The sequence below is a fragment of the Callorhinchus milii genome, unplaced genomic scaffold (genome assembly GCF_018977255.1).
Source record: "Callorhinchus milii isolate IMCB2004 unplaced genomic scaffold, IMCB_Cmil_1.0 Scaffold2, whole genome shotgun sequence".
In the NCBI taxonomy this organism is placed as follows: Eukaryota; Metazoa; Chordata; class Chondrichthyes; order Chimaeriformes; family Callorhinchidae; genus Callorhinchus; species Callorhinchus milii.
In genome coordinates this window covers 79,424,765-79,439,871 of record NW_024704743.1, presented here as the reverse complement: position 1 = coordinate 79,439,871, position 15,107 = coordinate 79,424,765, and positions in this window count along the sequence as shown.

Below are 15,107 nucleotides of genomic sequence, written 5' to 3'. Positions count from 1 at the left end.
GAGGGAGACAAGAGCAGTATGATAACTGACCTTGTGCTATACCCTATAACAAGTGAAATAGTTCCCATGCAATAGAAATCATATCTCGCTAGTCCCAAGGCCATAACCGCTTACGATATGTAACATAATTAAACGTCATAAAAATGAAATAAGCAATGTCCTTACATATTTGATCCACATATCAGATATTATTTTCTTTTGCAGGCTTATCACAGTGCAGTGGGTTGTATGAAGCATTATCAAACCTTAAGACCACTTGGCACAACGCCACTAAATAAACTGTATGGCATATTGTGTTCCGATTCTCATCCTGTTCATAATAGGATGACAGTTTTTAGATGGAACATTAGCAGTTATGTAATACAGAATGTTCCTTTCCTGCAAGCTGCCGTTTACCCAGTTATAAATTAATGCTTAAAAGCTGCTTCTTCCCTTTTCCAGCTCAGCCTTGGCAAATGCCAATCACAGGTCAATTTCAAAATAACCTGTGCTTGGAATGATTTACAAATTATACATATTTAGTAACTAGAATTGAATGTTAAAGACTTATAAAGTGCTATCTGATATTCATTTATTTGAACAAATTAACATAAATTTCTGTGAAATTTCTGTGAAATCTGTTCAGTTCCATCTTTGACAGTATTTCTTGTGAGACTGACAGACAGTTCATTGAAGCTCCTACTTCAATTCGATATTGTCATGACACACTCCAGAACAATTTAATTAAATGCAAGGTTGATCTCTAAAATGTTGCCAAAAGGAGTATTTGTTTGGGGTGAAAATAAAAAGGCAAATTGCTAGAAACTGAGAGGAATCTGAAAAAAAGGGGTTGAAAAATGTGACATGTGATATGTTAATTAACACCATGATAATTATCACATCATTGGCAAATATAATCAACAGAGTCAGTTGATCTCAGGTGTAACAGCTGGTATTACATTTCCATTTCCCAGTTCACAGAGTTGGAATACTGGGGGTTGGGAGCAAGACATGGACAATCAGAGAGGTAAAGATATAGAGAACAGAAGAAAGACAGAGATAGAAAGTTAAAAATTCAGAGAGAGAAGGCTAGGGGAAAGGGAGACTGGTACAGCAACGTTCTGTAATAATGGAAGATGTTTTGGGGGTAAAATTTGAGGTATTCGTTAACATGTTATATAAGATAAGCTTTCAGGTTTTCTGTAATGGGACTGGATACAAAGAAAACATTGACAGCCCAAGGTTATGTGAATGGATCAATCATCCCACAACTCAGGCAAACGCTCACAGATGGATTCTCTACCTGTCAATTGGGGGTTTAACATTTCACATTAATTGCAGTTGTGCAATAAAATCATAATATTCCTTGCATTTGATACAGTGCCTTATTGATTTTAAAATTTAATCCTAAAGAAGCACCTCTGACAATGCAAACATTGCCCTGGAGTGTCAGCCTATGAATGCAAAAGTATTACCAATTGAGCCAGGATAATACCTGAAAGTGTTTAGAAACAGAAAACTGCCAATTCTAAACTTCTGAATACTGCTGATCTATAATAATAATAATAATCTTTGCATTTGATATAGTGCTTTTCACGTCTTCTAGATATCTCAAAGCGCTTTACAGAATATACTGTAAAGTGAATTGCCTGTATATTTGTGGGCGAAACGCGGCAGCCAATTGCGCACAGCAGTGTCCCATAAACAGTCGTGGATTGAAATGACCAATTTTAATTTTTTTTTCTTGAGGGATTATTATCAGGCGTGTGGAGTAAGGAAACTTGTCCAAGGTTTCGCCCTGCCGGGAATCGAACCCAAGTCTCTCGCTTGCGAGGCAAGTGCTCTAACCACTGAGCTCCAGAACTCAATAGATTTGATCTAGGTTCATATAATGGTTCAAATCCATTCCAAAGCCATTTTGGAGTCCTGTAGCATAGTGATTAGAGCACTCGCCTTCTCAAGCAAGAGAACCTGGGTTCAATTCCCGACAGGCTGAAACATTGGTCAACTGCCAGACCACTTTTCCGGGGATAATAATCCCTCCAAAAAAATAATAGTAATAATTTGGTCACTCAATCCACCACTGTTTGTGGGACACTGCTGTGCACATTTGGTTGCCGAGTTTCACCCACAAAATATCCAGTCAATTCTTTTTACAGTATATTCTGTGAAGCGCTTTGAGATGTCTTGAAGACGTGATAAGACGCTATATCAAATGCAAGGATTGTTATTAATATTATTATTATCAGTATTAAAGTGCAGGAAGAGTAATGTCTTGCCCCTAGAAACCTTAACCTCTACACCCAAAATATATGATATTCAGATTAATTCAAATATTACCTAATGTATAATAAATGTACAAAACCCTTTACATTGTCATTGGAGTCCATTATTACTCTGGGGTCCCTAAGTCTTGGCTCTTGTTAGCCTGTGCCTAATACATTCCATTAGGATTAGGTAAGCAGGATTGTCCCTCCAGGAGAAAGTGTACATTCCATTCCCAACAAATTTCCAAGCATTTACAAAACTCTCAGCAGTTGGGTTTGGATACTCTTAAGCATGATGATAGGTTTTTGGGTGCGCCAGACATTCTGCTGTGGTTAAACATTATCAGTAGTGGACACTCCAAGTTAAATCATAAACAATGTACATTTATCTGACTCCACTAAAAACAGGCACCCACTATCTCTAACCAATGTGTAACGGATTGCATGAGAAGACCTTTCTCCATTACAATAACAAAAAGTCCTCCATTCCCATCTACATATCATCATGGTCAATAGTGAATAAAATCTTTGTGGGTACTTAATATCACAGATTCAGGGAAAAAAGCACGGTGGCATAAAGCTCCAATATTCTCTTAAATATTCTCTATGTAACATACCTGTGACAATACTGTAGTGGGTGAAGGGAAAGCTATTGGGGTTGTAATGATTGAAGATAGACATGAGCCTCAATAAAACTCTAAAACTTTATTTCAAAAATACAACCCAACCACATGGCAAAGATAGACCAAACATTTGGGCAATCATTACCCTGAGCTGTTGCTCTTCAGTCATGCTTTGGTGCCTTTTAAAGGAGCTGATGGCTTCTCCCCTACAACAACAACAACAAAATTACATTTATAGAGCGCCTTTCACGTCGGGAAGATGTCCCAAAGCGCTGAAACCCAACCCAGTCCCTAACCCAGCCGACTCACATCTCTCCTACAGAGAACCTTGCAGTTGTGATCAGGGGTTAATGATATCTCCCATGCTTTAGGAATCCCCGATGCCCTCAGAGGTGGCACTTTCACTGTGTTCGTGACAGCCTTTTGCTGTCCCAGTGTGATTGGAACTCCGACATCAGTAGATCAGCAGACCTCATGACCAGGTGGCCCTGCTCCTCTCTCTCCACCAATCCACTCCATGCCACAGCCCATGCATGTTATAATAAATAATAATAATAATAATTCTTGCATTTGATATAGGGCCTTATCAAGTCTTTGAAACGCCTCAAAGTCCTTCCCAGGTTATACTGTAAAGTGAAATGACTGTACATTTTGAGGGCGAAACGTGGCAGCTAATTGCACATAGCAGTGTTCCACAAACAGTTGTGGATTGAGTGGCCAAATTATTATTATTATTATTTTGAAGGGATTATTAACCCTGGAAAAGCGATTGGCCAATCAATCGGATTACTCCTTACTGCTAGATGAACAGAGGCATGTGGAGTAAGGAAACTTGCTCAACATTTCGCTCTGCCTGGGAATCAAACCCAGATCATTTCGCTTGCAAGGTCAGTGCTCTAACCACTAAGCTACAGGACTCAATGTTATAATACCACTAACAATGTACTCTACTGGAAGATAAAGGTGCATTTTCATTTAAGGACAATTTGCTTGTTGTTACTATTCCGTCTTATAAAAATAATTTGGCATGATGGAAAGAAAGTGATAATTTCAGCATGAGAAGACCACTCTAATAAAGACCACATTAATATTCAAAAATATTAATATTAGTTTTGTGAATGAGACACTTTGAAATTTGAGCCAGTTATATAGTGTAACCATATTCCTTTTGAGAGGATGTCTGGCCATTCAGATGTTTCAAGGGATTTTATTTTCAGACGTACCAAGACAGTAGATCAAGAGGAAATGGGGTTAGAATTGTAAAGGGAATTTTAAGAACAGACACCAGGATGTATTTCTTTATCCAGAGGGTAATTAATGACTGGAAAAATGAAAAGCTTTAAGAAGGCAACAGCTAACAGTGAATGCCAGTAAAAGTGTCCAGTACATCCAGGTACGTGGAAGCGTATTTGAAGCTCTTGATTAATAGAAGTGGAGCAAAGAGCTTAGGCCCCGATTATCCTTTAGAGTGGTCTTCTCAGCTTGTTGACTGAGGTATGCCTCATTCACACCCATATGAAAATACAGTGATAATAAATGCTCACCAGAGGGGCAAAGGTCTATGTAATCATTTACAACCCCAAAATGTGAGAGGAGCTACAGTGATTGAAAATATACCTTTCAAATCAGTAATGTACAGTCAGTGATACATAAACTGTGACAATAAAGGTCAGGGTCAATGGGCCATGTTCCCCCATCGGGATGTTCCTTTTCCATCTCTTCAAGTGACGTCTTGGTCTTTGCTGCCATCTACAGTAACTACAGTAACTAGCATGGTAATAATCCCTGCATTTAATATAGAACAATTCAGGAGAGGACAATGTTTCCAAATACTTCAGGGAATTTACTGTGACGTGTTTGACTGTGTAGTTTGTTGGTGAACACTTACCTATTCTTCCTAAATTGGAATGAAAAATGCCATGTGTGGTGTGGTAATTAGCAGCGGTAATGTTCATCACATCAAGTGAGACATTTTCTGATATTTCCACTTGCTTTATGCTCTCATTCTTTTTATGAATCCGCAATTAGGGAAGTCAGTGTTCTCTACAGATCTCTATCATGGCGTGAGCCTCAACCTCACCTACGTTACACAAGCCACTGAGATATTCACCTTCAACGAGAGGTTGATGAATAATTACAACTTTATTCAATAAACATTGCCTGCAACTATATAATTTCTAATATTGACACCAATGACTTGTGCTTGGATTATTTTCTATGTAGAAGTAGATATCTTACTTCGCAACAGAGCCTTTTTACATGAACTTTCTGCATATCTGTTTGAAAAAAGGTATTTTTCTCATATTTTCCCCATTGGCATACGTCTCTCCTCTCTCGGTCTGGCCTCCTCTTACTCTGGTGTGGTTCCACAGATACTGGTTATCCTCTGATAACCTACAAATTGCTCATTGTTCATGTGTGAGCATTGGCAGTGAGTATCAGCAGGCCACTTGACTGTAGAGTGTCAGACCTCTCCTCAGCCAACTACCACACATATGCACAAACAGTAGATAGTCCATTGAGGATCTCTAGCGTTACTGCCAGAGACTATGTTGAAACTACTTTATGGACTACACCTGAACCATTCAATCCATTTGAGAAATAATGTTCCTTACATTTGATGTAGCCTCTTTCACATCATTACTTTCACATCAGAAGAACATTTCAAAATGTTTCATTGTGCTGCCCCCATTAGCCGACAAATACACAGTCACTCAATTCCACTCTACTCCACAATAAGTTCTGTGAAGCATTTTTGGGATGTCCTCCCAACGTGAAACAACAACAATTTGCATTTGTATCGGACCCTTCACATAGGGTAGAACCTCGGCATGCTTAACAGTGGCAGAGCCTGACTCCGAGCCAGAGGGAGGGAGGAGGTGACTGTAAGCACATTTTTCAGGTGTGAGAATAGAGGGATATATTCATAAAGATTATTATAAATATATCCCTCTTCTCCCTCACTTATTCATCATATAACAGACTTAACTAAAGGCATTTTTCTGTAGAAGAAACATGTGAAATTCCTCTTTTCCTCACTGGGTTCAAGAATTAAAGATATACAGTTTGTGACCTTAAGGCATTGGTATCCATCAATCAAACATTTGGCTAGAATGGACCAAAATGGATTAGCTATAATTAAATCTTGCTCACAATCAATAGTTTTATCTGGCAAATAAGTATGCTGCATCATGTTATGCCTTTCCATGTGTTGGTAGTGACATGTTCCCAACAGTGGCTGAATCCCTGGCTCAGTTGGGAGCACTCTTGTCTCCGAGTCAAAAGGTTGTGGGTTCTAAGACCTACATCGGGTTTAAACTCACATAGTCTTGGATCTCACTCCAGTGCATTGCTGAGAGTGTGCTGCATTGTCAAGAGTGCTGTCCTTCGGTCTGCATGATCAGGTGGATGTTGAAAAGCCCATGGCATGGCATTTTCTGCCAATGTTCTGGCCAATTGTTCCATGGCCAAATAAAATTGGGGGTTATTGGCCAGGACATTGGTAGAAAACTGTGTGTTCATCTACCAAGTACACACTCACTATGCTTTACAGTAAGTCCCGTGAGCCACTTAAAGAAATTCTCCTGAAATTTGTGCACTGCAATATCCTACAATCAACCATGAAATTAATGAACAAATGTATTTAGGGGATTTTTGGCCAGGACACCTTGGAGAAACCACCTTCTCTTTACAAATGGTACCATGGGATCTTTAACTTCCACCTGAATAAACTGGCAGAATCTCTGAATGTATTCATTTAACTAATAAGTTTGCTTTGATATTGAGCTCTCTACAGCATATTGAGAACCTTTTGTTACTCTTTATAAGATATGCCCACAAATATACAGTCAATTCACTTTACAGTGTGTTCTGTGAAGCGCTTTGGGACGTACTCCCGACGTGAAAAGCGCTATATCAAATGCAAGGATTATTATTATTATTATTATAAAAATGGATTTTTAAAATGTGAGAGGGAGATTTTAACTGTGAATTATGTTATATTATTTTAACTTAATAGAACGTTAGCACTTTAATATTTAACATTCTGATTGAATTCTTTGATCTGATATTTTAGCTGTGGTACATTTTATTTATTATTACATTTGTGTCAGCCATTATTGTATTTCTTGTCTGAGACGAGACAACATTCAGACTGATGAATTTTGAATGCACTTGGCATCTATTTTTAATCATATCTTTCCTTAAAAATTGGATTTCTGCAGCTGTTGGTGCATCTTTCTGTGGCTCAGTGACTCATCCATCAAGTGAAGTTGCAAGAATTTCTCACATCCTTTATGAATTCTCCCTACTAAACACATTACTTGTCCTTTGACAATCAATTTTTTCATCAATCAATTTTTTTATCCAAATACTTTTCTTGCTCAGCCCGTTCTTATATCAGCTCTGGTGTCAGTCTGATTCAGTTGGTAACACTCTTGTCTCTGAATTAGAAGGTTGTAGGTTCAAGTCCCAACTCGGGACTCTGAAACCATAGCCTAGGGTGACATTTCAATACAGTTCTGGGCAAGTGTTGCATTGTTCTCTGTGTCATTTACCTGTTCAGGTGGATGTTAAACTTCCAATTAATTGCACTACTCAAAAAGTAACCTGGTCAGCAATCCCACAAATCAAATTGGTCATTCACATCATAGCTGTTAGCACATTGTTGCATGCAAATTGGTTTTAGTGTCTGCCTACAAAATGCAATCATTACATAAAAGGTGCTAGATCAAATGCAAGGATTACTCATTATCATTTATTTATAAGCGTTAGGATTTTTGTCAGGTTTTCACGTTTCTCTTATTTTTCCCATCATCTCCACAGGTCACTAACGCCTACTGGAGGATGGTTCCAGAGGCACCAAACCTGCTCCAAGTAGCATCTAGGCAGAGCTCTGGGACGTTAGACTGTGTGACGGGTGCTATATAAATGCAAGTTGTTGTTGTTGTAGGCATCTACCTCCACTGACTATTCTTTATAATTGTAAGCCAACTCGGTGAGTAGTAAATTTGATAAGTCTGTCACCCCACAGTAATTTCATACCCCACTACTCTGTTTGCCCCTGCACTCAGTTTACATAGGCCAGCTACCCTTGTTCATTTGCTCCAATCCTACATTGGTAGCTGAGCCTTCAGTCATTTTGCTCCCAACCTCAGAAATTCTCTGCCTCTATCCCTCCGCCTTGACTCCTCTCTGTCTATCTTTAAATCTCACCTTAACATGATCTCTTCAATCTCGCCTGTGTTCACCTCCCCCTTACCCTTGCTCGGTATCCATCTCGACCACTTTGAAGTTCTCCAAGACATTATCTTACATGGAGGGCGTTATATAAATGCTACGTGTTGTTATTGCTTTTGTGGGATTAACCATGTGAGCCATTTGTTTTCATTCCAGTGAGGGTTACGGTTACTTAACAACATAACATCATTCCATTTGAAAATGCTGATATTTTTATTGATTATTTTAATATACAGGTATTGTATTTTATTTGGGTTAAAGATAGTTTAGTATGTTCCGTCTTCTTAGGAACTGAACAACTATATCTGTCCTCGTGTCAAATAAGATTAAATAAATAATTGGCTTTAGAAAATTTATTTTAACTCTGCATGATTTTAATTATGTATTTTTTTTATGATCCACGTTGGATCAGATAAACCATCTGAAGAGAACAATTTAATTCATAATAAACCATGGAAAAACTTTAAATTGTTTCAAACTTGAAATTTGGGTTGAATTCATTTTTAGTTCTGAAAAAAATCTCTGAAATTTGCTCAGAAACAGCTTTGTCACGAGCCTTAGAATCTTCTGGTATCGCTAATTAAAATGAAATGAAAGGAAAGGAAAGGAAAGGATTTGGATTCCTGATGTTCTCAATTATTTATTTTTCTTTGACAACAAAGTCAATGCAATTGACCAGTGAATGAAAAAATGGTCATTTCCTGGAAGCAGGGGGTTGACCGTTAAGCAGTCAGTTCAGCCTCTGCTGTGATCTCTGACACAGAACAGAACTGACCTCTTGCTCTGGCTCGGAAAGTCCTTTGGGCGGGCTCTGATTGTACTGTTTAACGCTTTGAGTTCCACATCCCACTGCAGCTCTCCAATTAAACAGTTTTTCTCCACAGATTATCTCCAAACTGACACACAACTCCCAAAATATAACTTTTGTAATATTGAATACAACAATGCTGAAATAAAGAAAAGTAAATAATTATACAGTATATCACCAATGGAAAAGTGTCTTGCAAGACACTTATGATCTGTTTAGATCTTGAGTATTGCTGTTCTATTTGCAACTGATAAAATGTTATAAGTGTGAGGCCGTTGGAAGGAATCCCCATTTTCACAACTCAGATTCCTTATTAAGAAATATGCTATTGTGAATCTATCATTTCATTGGTTGGCACATTTTATTGTCAACTATCTAGGCTTAACAATTTATTTTAATTATGTATTTTTTTTATGATCCACATTGGAGTCATTTTCTAAAGCCAGTTGTTTATTTAATCTTATTTGACACTAGGACAGATATAGTTGTTCACAAAGTTATTCAGGGGCATCTTAACAATGAACTCATTTAGATCTTGCTAACAGTGGAGTCATGATGTTCCACAGCTTGTGAAGTGAATCCTGTTACTTCTGAGTTATTTGCAACTGTATAAATGCAGCCAGAACCTGTGGCTGCTCAGGTTTTACTGCAAAGTAAAATTCACCCATCTAAGGGTAAGTTTAAGCTCAGCACCGCTAAGCAGAGTAATTTAACACTAGAACGCATAAACAATCGTATTACTTTGATGTGCTCACAACAAAATGCAGTGCTGCCTTGTTCGGCTTAAATAGGGTCACCAAATTAATAGCATTGACTTGATTAAGAATGGCATTAGAATCCCATTTTTATATAGTGACTCGCAGCTTAAAGGACATTTTATTGTTTTTTTTTCTGCCACATTAAATTTTTTAATTTCCAGTGGTGTTGTGATGTTTCAGTATCTCTAAAATTCTTGAAACAATGCAGAGTTGGACACCTAGATTCAATGACCATGCCCTTAACTCTGGAACTCCCTCTCTCTATCCCTCTCACTCATCCCCTCTCCACGTGCCTTTAAATTGTGCCTAATAACTTACCTTTTCAACCTCACCGACAGTCATTTCTCCCTCCCCTACTTGCTTGCTTGGCACTGGCCCTGACTGTAATGTGCTTTGAGACACTATCCTTCATCAGCGTGGACCAACAGGTGGCCCACGGGCCACATCTGGCCCAACGGTTGATTTCATTTCCAAGATCATTTCCAACATTCCAATTTCTGCTCTCTCCCTTTCTGCTGAATATCCTCCCTCCCATTAGAGGGCTTCTGGAAATGAACAAGCTAAACCCTGGCAGATTACCAGTACAAGACACTGGTAAGCCTCTGCCACTTGTCCAACCGTGACTTTCTTCATCAAGACTTCTCAAAGCCCTTCACAGGATATACCACAAAGTGGTTTTCACTGCGTAATTTGCGAGTGTAACACAGCAGCCAATCGCACACATCAATATCCGACAAACAGTCATGGAGTGACTGACCAATTTTATTTGAGGAATTGTTGGCCAGAACACCAGGAGAACCCCCGTTCTCTTTTCGAATAGTTCCTTGGGATCTTTAATGTCCACCTGAACAGGCCGATGGGACCTCAATTCAATTCTGAAGGATGATGGACAGAACTAGGGAGATAGGCAGGACTAAGAATATCTTTTGAACAGTAAGGTGAGCATCACAACTGCACGAAAGTTGTGTGAGTGCATTACCATCATCCTTCACATGATATCCCGGCTGCACACTAACCCAGTGAATGATGATTCCATCAGTAAGGGATGCAAAGCTTAAGCAGTAGTTACTTTGCAGCAACAGCTTTTTAGCAATTTGTCACCTGGACTTTTCATGCCTATTAGAAGTAGTCAGGAGAAGTGAATGTCCAGTTCCTGCCAGGAGACCTTGCCGTTGTGGCCTTATTTTACAAGTTTGACAGCATCTGTAGATGGTTTCCTATGATTTCTTATGATTCCTTGTTGGGTCAGATGTCAAAGCAGCATAATGTTCCCAACAGACCCTGAGGGTATCTTCATAAGTCAGCTGAAGAGCATCTGATTTATCTTCACTGGTATCAGCCCAGTGGAGCCTCATGATTGACGACAGATTTTGACAGTAGAAGGATTCATTGGGATATTTTTTGCGGACAAGATATTCTTTATGGATGGCCTCACCCCTCTATCCCTCCAGATTTCTCTGATGCCTCCTGGCAATCTTTTACATTCCATTCCATTACTGCAATCCTCAACTGCTCCAAAGATATCCTGCTCCTTTTTCCCAATTGTTTTGCTCCACAGATGAATGGCTCAAAGTCTGCAGCTTCAGTTTGCCCGTGACCTCAGTTAATCTATTCTGTGGTTACTTTCTGTGGAAGCAAGAAAGTTATGAACTAAATTTTCCGTCTTTGAATTCACCTCAGCGTGACATTCACCCCTTGACACACATTCAGCATCATTCCAATCAGATTCAAGAGCTGTATCTTTGACGTAGAAAGTAACTGGCCAGTGATTATAAGTTTTCCAGTAATTTTGAACAATGTAATTGAAAACCTAAGGTCTCAGCCAAGTGACTCGCAAGTGTAGGATTGAGTACAGCACCAATGTGGATTTGTATTGAATGCATCAGCTGATTCTCATATCCTAATGCATAATTTACTGATGGATCATGCTTATGCTGGCCAAATGTAAGGAATCCTTTACACCAGTGAGTTGGAATGAGAGAGAAAACAGAGAAGTGCTGTGTTGAAGTCTGACCCTTTCTCAGAATCAGTTCCTCCTCTCTGAAAATCTTAATGAAAACCTGTACCTTCTTTCATTCGACTAGGACAGGTAAAATCAATCAATCTAATAAAGTGCAATTGTGTATTATTCTTTTGAGATCATATATCTTAACGAATGACATTGCATGACATATCTCCACCCATGAGTTACAAGGCCGTACTTGCTTGTAAAATACAACAGGGCCTTTCACAGGTTCCAATTACCTGGCCACCACAGGGTAAGAATACAGATCTGAGAAATGCACAGAATAATCGAGATGCTCAAGCAGATAGTAAATAAAACAAACCTTGAGAGCGAAATTGGAATGAGATAGTCAGCAAAAAAAAGTTAGGTGATATAAGGGCCATTGTGAGTAGCTCCTAGCCCAACGTGTCTAGACACAAAGTCCCTATCTCAGACTAGATATCTGGATTGTGCTCCATCTTCAACTAATATACAAGTCAACTATCATGTTATACTGGTTCTCGGGTACAACCAATAACAGAGCCAAAGCTTTCCATCCTGACTGAACAAGAGGCATCGACAGAACGCTCTATTCTGGTCAGCAAAGAAAACATAATGTGGGTAGGCACTTACAGCACATCCTCACCCATGGAGAATGCAACAACCTGGATAATCCCATTCAAGGTGTCCAGTTCTGCACCACATTAGTTTGTGCTACAGGGAAACAATGTGGTGGTGGGAGAGTAGCAGAGACAGAAATAACATCTTCACGGCCATAAGATTTCAGAATAATCAATTACAAATTATATCTTAATAACCTGGGACAGCCCTTTATATAAATCCGGAGTGTCGTCTGACTGAAATTGAACGTGAAGATAGGGTATGAGATGTTGAGATAGGATCTCAATAATATCAGACTCATTGAGATTCAGCCCCTCTGATTCATGCAGACAATGTGTTCTGGTTTGAGCTAAATCAACAGCAATAACAGAGCTATCAGTCACTTCCATAAGATCAGCTCATTGCTGGCAGCCTTGCTATTGATTCAGACAAGAGCTGAAATGCTGATTCTGTGAGCACCACCAGCAGAAAAATAACAGGAAGAATACTAACTATTTCTCACCAAGCAATAGGAGCAGAGTGCTTCAGCAGCTGTGAGTGCAGATTTAAACCAAAAACAAATGTTTAACTGGCGAATGATGGATATTATCCAATCAGCTAACATGGGTGTATTGTGGATCCTTATCCCCTCTGTACAACCATCAGTGGTCAAATCTTCAGTAATATGCCCCTAACCTCTGGAATGCACTGCCTTTATTATTCCTCCAACTTGCCCCCTCTCTATTTAGCTTTAAATCCCACATTAAAACCTATCTCTTCTACTGCGCCTATGGTCACCTGCCCCAACTCTCTTGCTTGCCATCCAACCCTGCCACTGTGAAATGCTGTGAGATGCTATCCTAGATAAACGGTGGTATATAAATGTAAGTTGTTATTGTTGTATGTAAGAGATTCCGCAAAGTACTGATGAGTTTAGATAATAATAATCCTTATGTTTGGTAAAGCGGCTTTCAAAGTCAAAAAAATGTCTCGAATGACCGTACAGGATTTACTGTAAGGTGTAGTGACTGTAGATTTTGTTGGTGAATAATAATACATTATAATTGATAAAACATTAGGCAAGCAAAACAATGTTCAGATTGGCTCAGTAAATAGCACTATTGTCCCTGGGTCAGAAATTGTTTGATGTCCTTCAGATGCAACCTTAAGGTCCGGTCTTCCTTTCCAGGTGGAAGTTGCCGATCCCATGACAATACATGAAAAGAGAAGTAAGTTTTCCCCAGTGTCCTGGCTAACAATGGTCCAGATTAATTGGCCACTCGTGTCATGGTTGCTTGTGGGATGTTGCTGGTGCAAATGGCTGTTGTGTTTATAAGATCACAAGATCAAGATTGGTCTGAATGAAGAAGATCCTTCGGCCCATCTAATCTCATTGCTCAAGAACATCCACCCTATCATCCCCCATTACTGGTTCAAGATGCTTTGTAAATGAGTCGAATGTTCTGGCCTCTACCACCTTTCCTGACAATCTGTTCCAATCAATGATACCCTCTGAGTAAAGAAAAATATCCTATCTGTCCTGAAATTTCCTTTACAATGCTAAACCTGTATCCCCTTGTTCTATTGTCATGATACATCCTAAAATATTTTACTGGGTTTACTTGTTTCAATCTGATTTAAAATGTATGAAGTACACTCTGAAGGTTGAAGAGCCCTAACTTTTCCAGTCATTGTTCAATCTAGAAGAACAGTTACTACTTTTGACAGTATTTGCCTTTGAAGCATAAAAACGTGTTTTTTTGTTCTCAAGCAAGTTGTGATCGCATTTGGATCTCCATTATAACACGCTCATTGGGTTTGTCTTCAAACCACTGCTAGACACTCAATCCCTTTGCAAAATAAACACGCCACATTTGCATAGCCCATTTGATTCCGTTTCTCGGCTGTTCATTCTCCTGTTGGACACGATCAGCCAGGAAGTGCACACAGCTGATGCGTGATGCAGCCACACTGAAGATTGAAGAAGTGTGGTCTGAGCTTTAAGCTTTGGTTATCAAATGAAAATCAACACCTGCTTAAAAAAAATCACTGTTGATTATGTATTAATTTCCAAAGCAACTAAAAAAGATTTTCATTTTTGGCAGTACTTTATTTGAGAATCCAGCCCACCGCTATTTAACTAAAACAATCTGGAGACAAAGGGAGAGATTGAGATTAATGAGACTTGATAAATCAAACTGACTCCACTCTGTGAAGTGCCTTGGTGCTGTCATTAGCCCTCACTGTTCAAATTGAATGCAAATATACCAGCGAAAATTAGCAGAAAAGAACCAAAGGCTAAAATCCTAAATCTTTCTAATTGTGCAATTTGCCCAAAGGTATTTCACATGATATAGGCCCATTCCAGCTCTTAGAACGGAAGGAACCTTTTAACATATTAGTCTGGGCTGCATTCAAAACCAGGTCCCACAAGCAAGTCCTGTGTATCACTCAGAATCTCTTCACACAGAGTATTGAATGTGGATGTAAATAAAGACCAATTCCATTATTAGATGTAGTTGGGGTCCATTAACTGAGACCCCAGGCAGCGCTTCTGGTCACATCACTTCCCGAAGACAACTCTCACGAGTGCTTCCTGTGCCTTCACGCAACAAGCCAGAAATATAGTGCAGTACACTTTCCATGAACGATCAAAAGAATGTCAGCATAGCGTCAGCATAGCTCAGTTGGTAGCACTCTCACCTCTGAGTCACAAGGTTGTGGATTCAAGTATCACGTTGAGACTTGGAACTGATACTGTCTAAGCTGATACTCCCTTGCAGTGCTGGGGTTGCTCTGCATGGAGGTGCCATTCTTTGGATCAAACATTAAATAAAAGCCCTGTTCAGA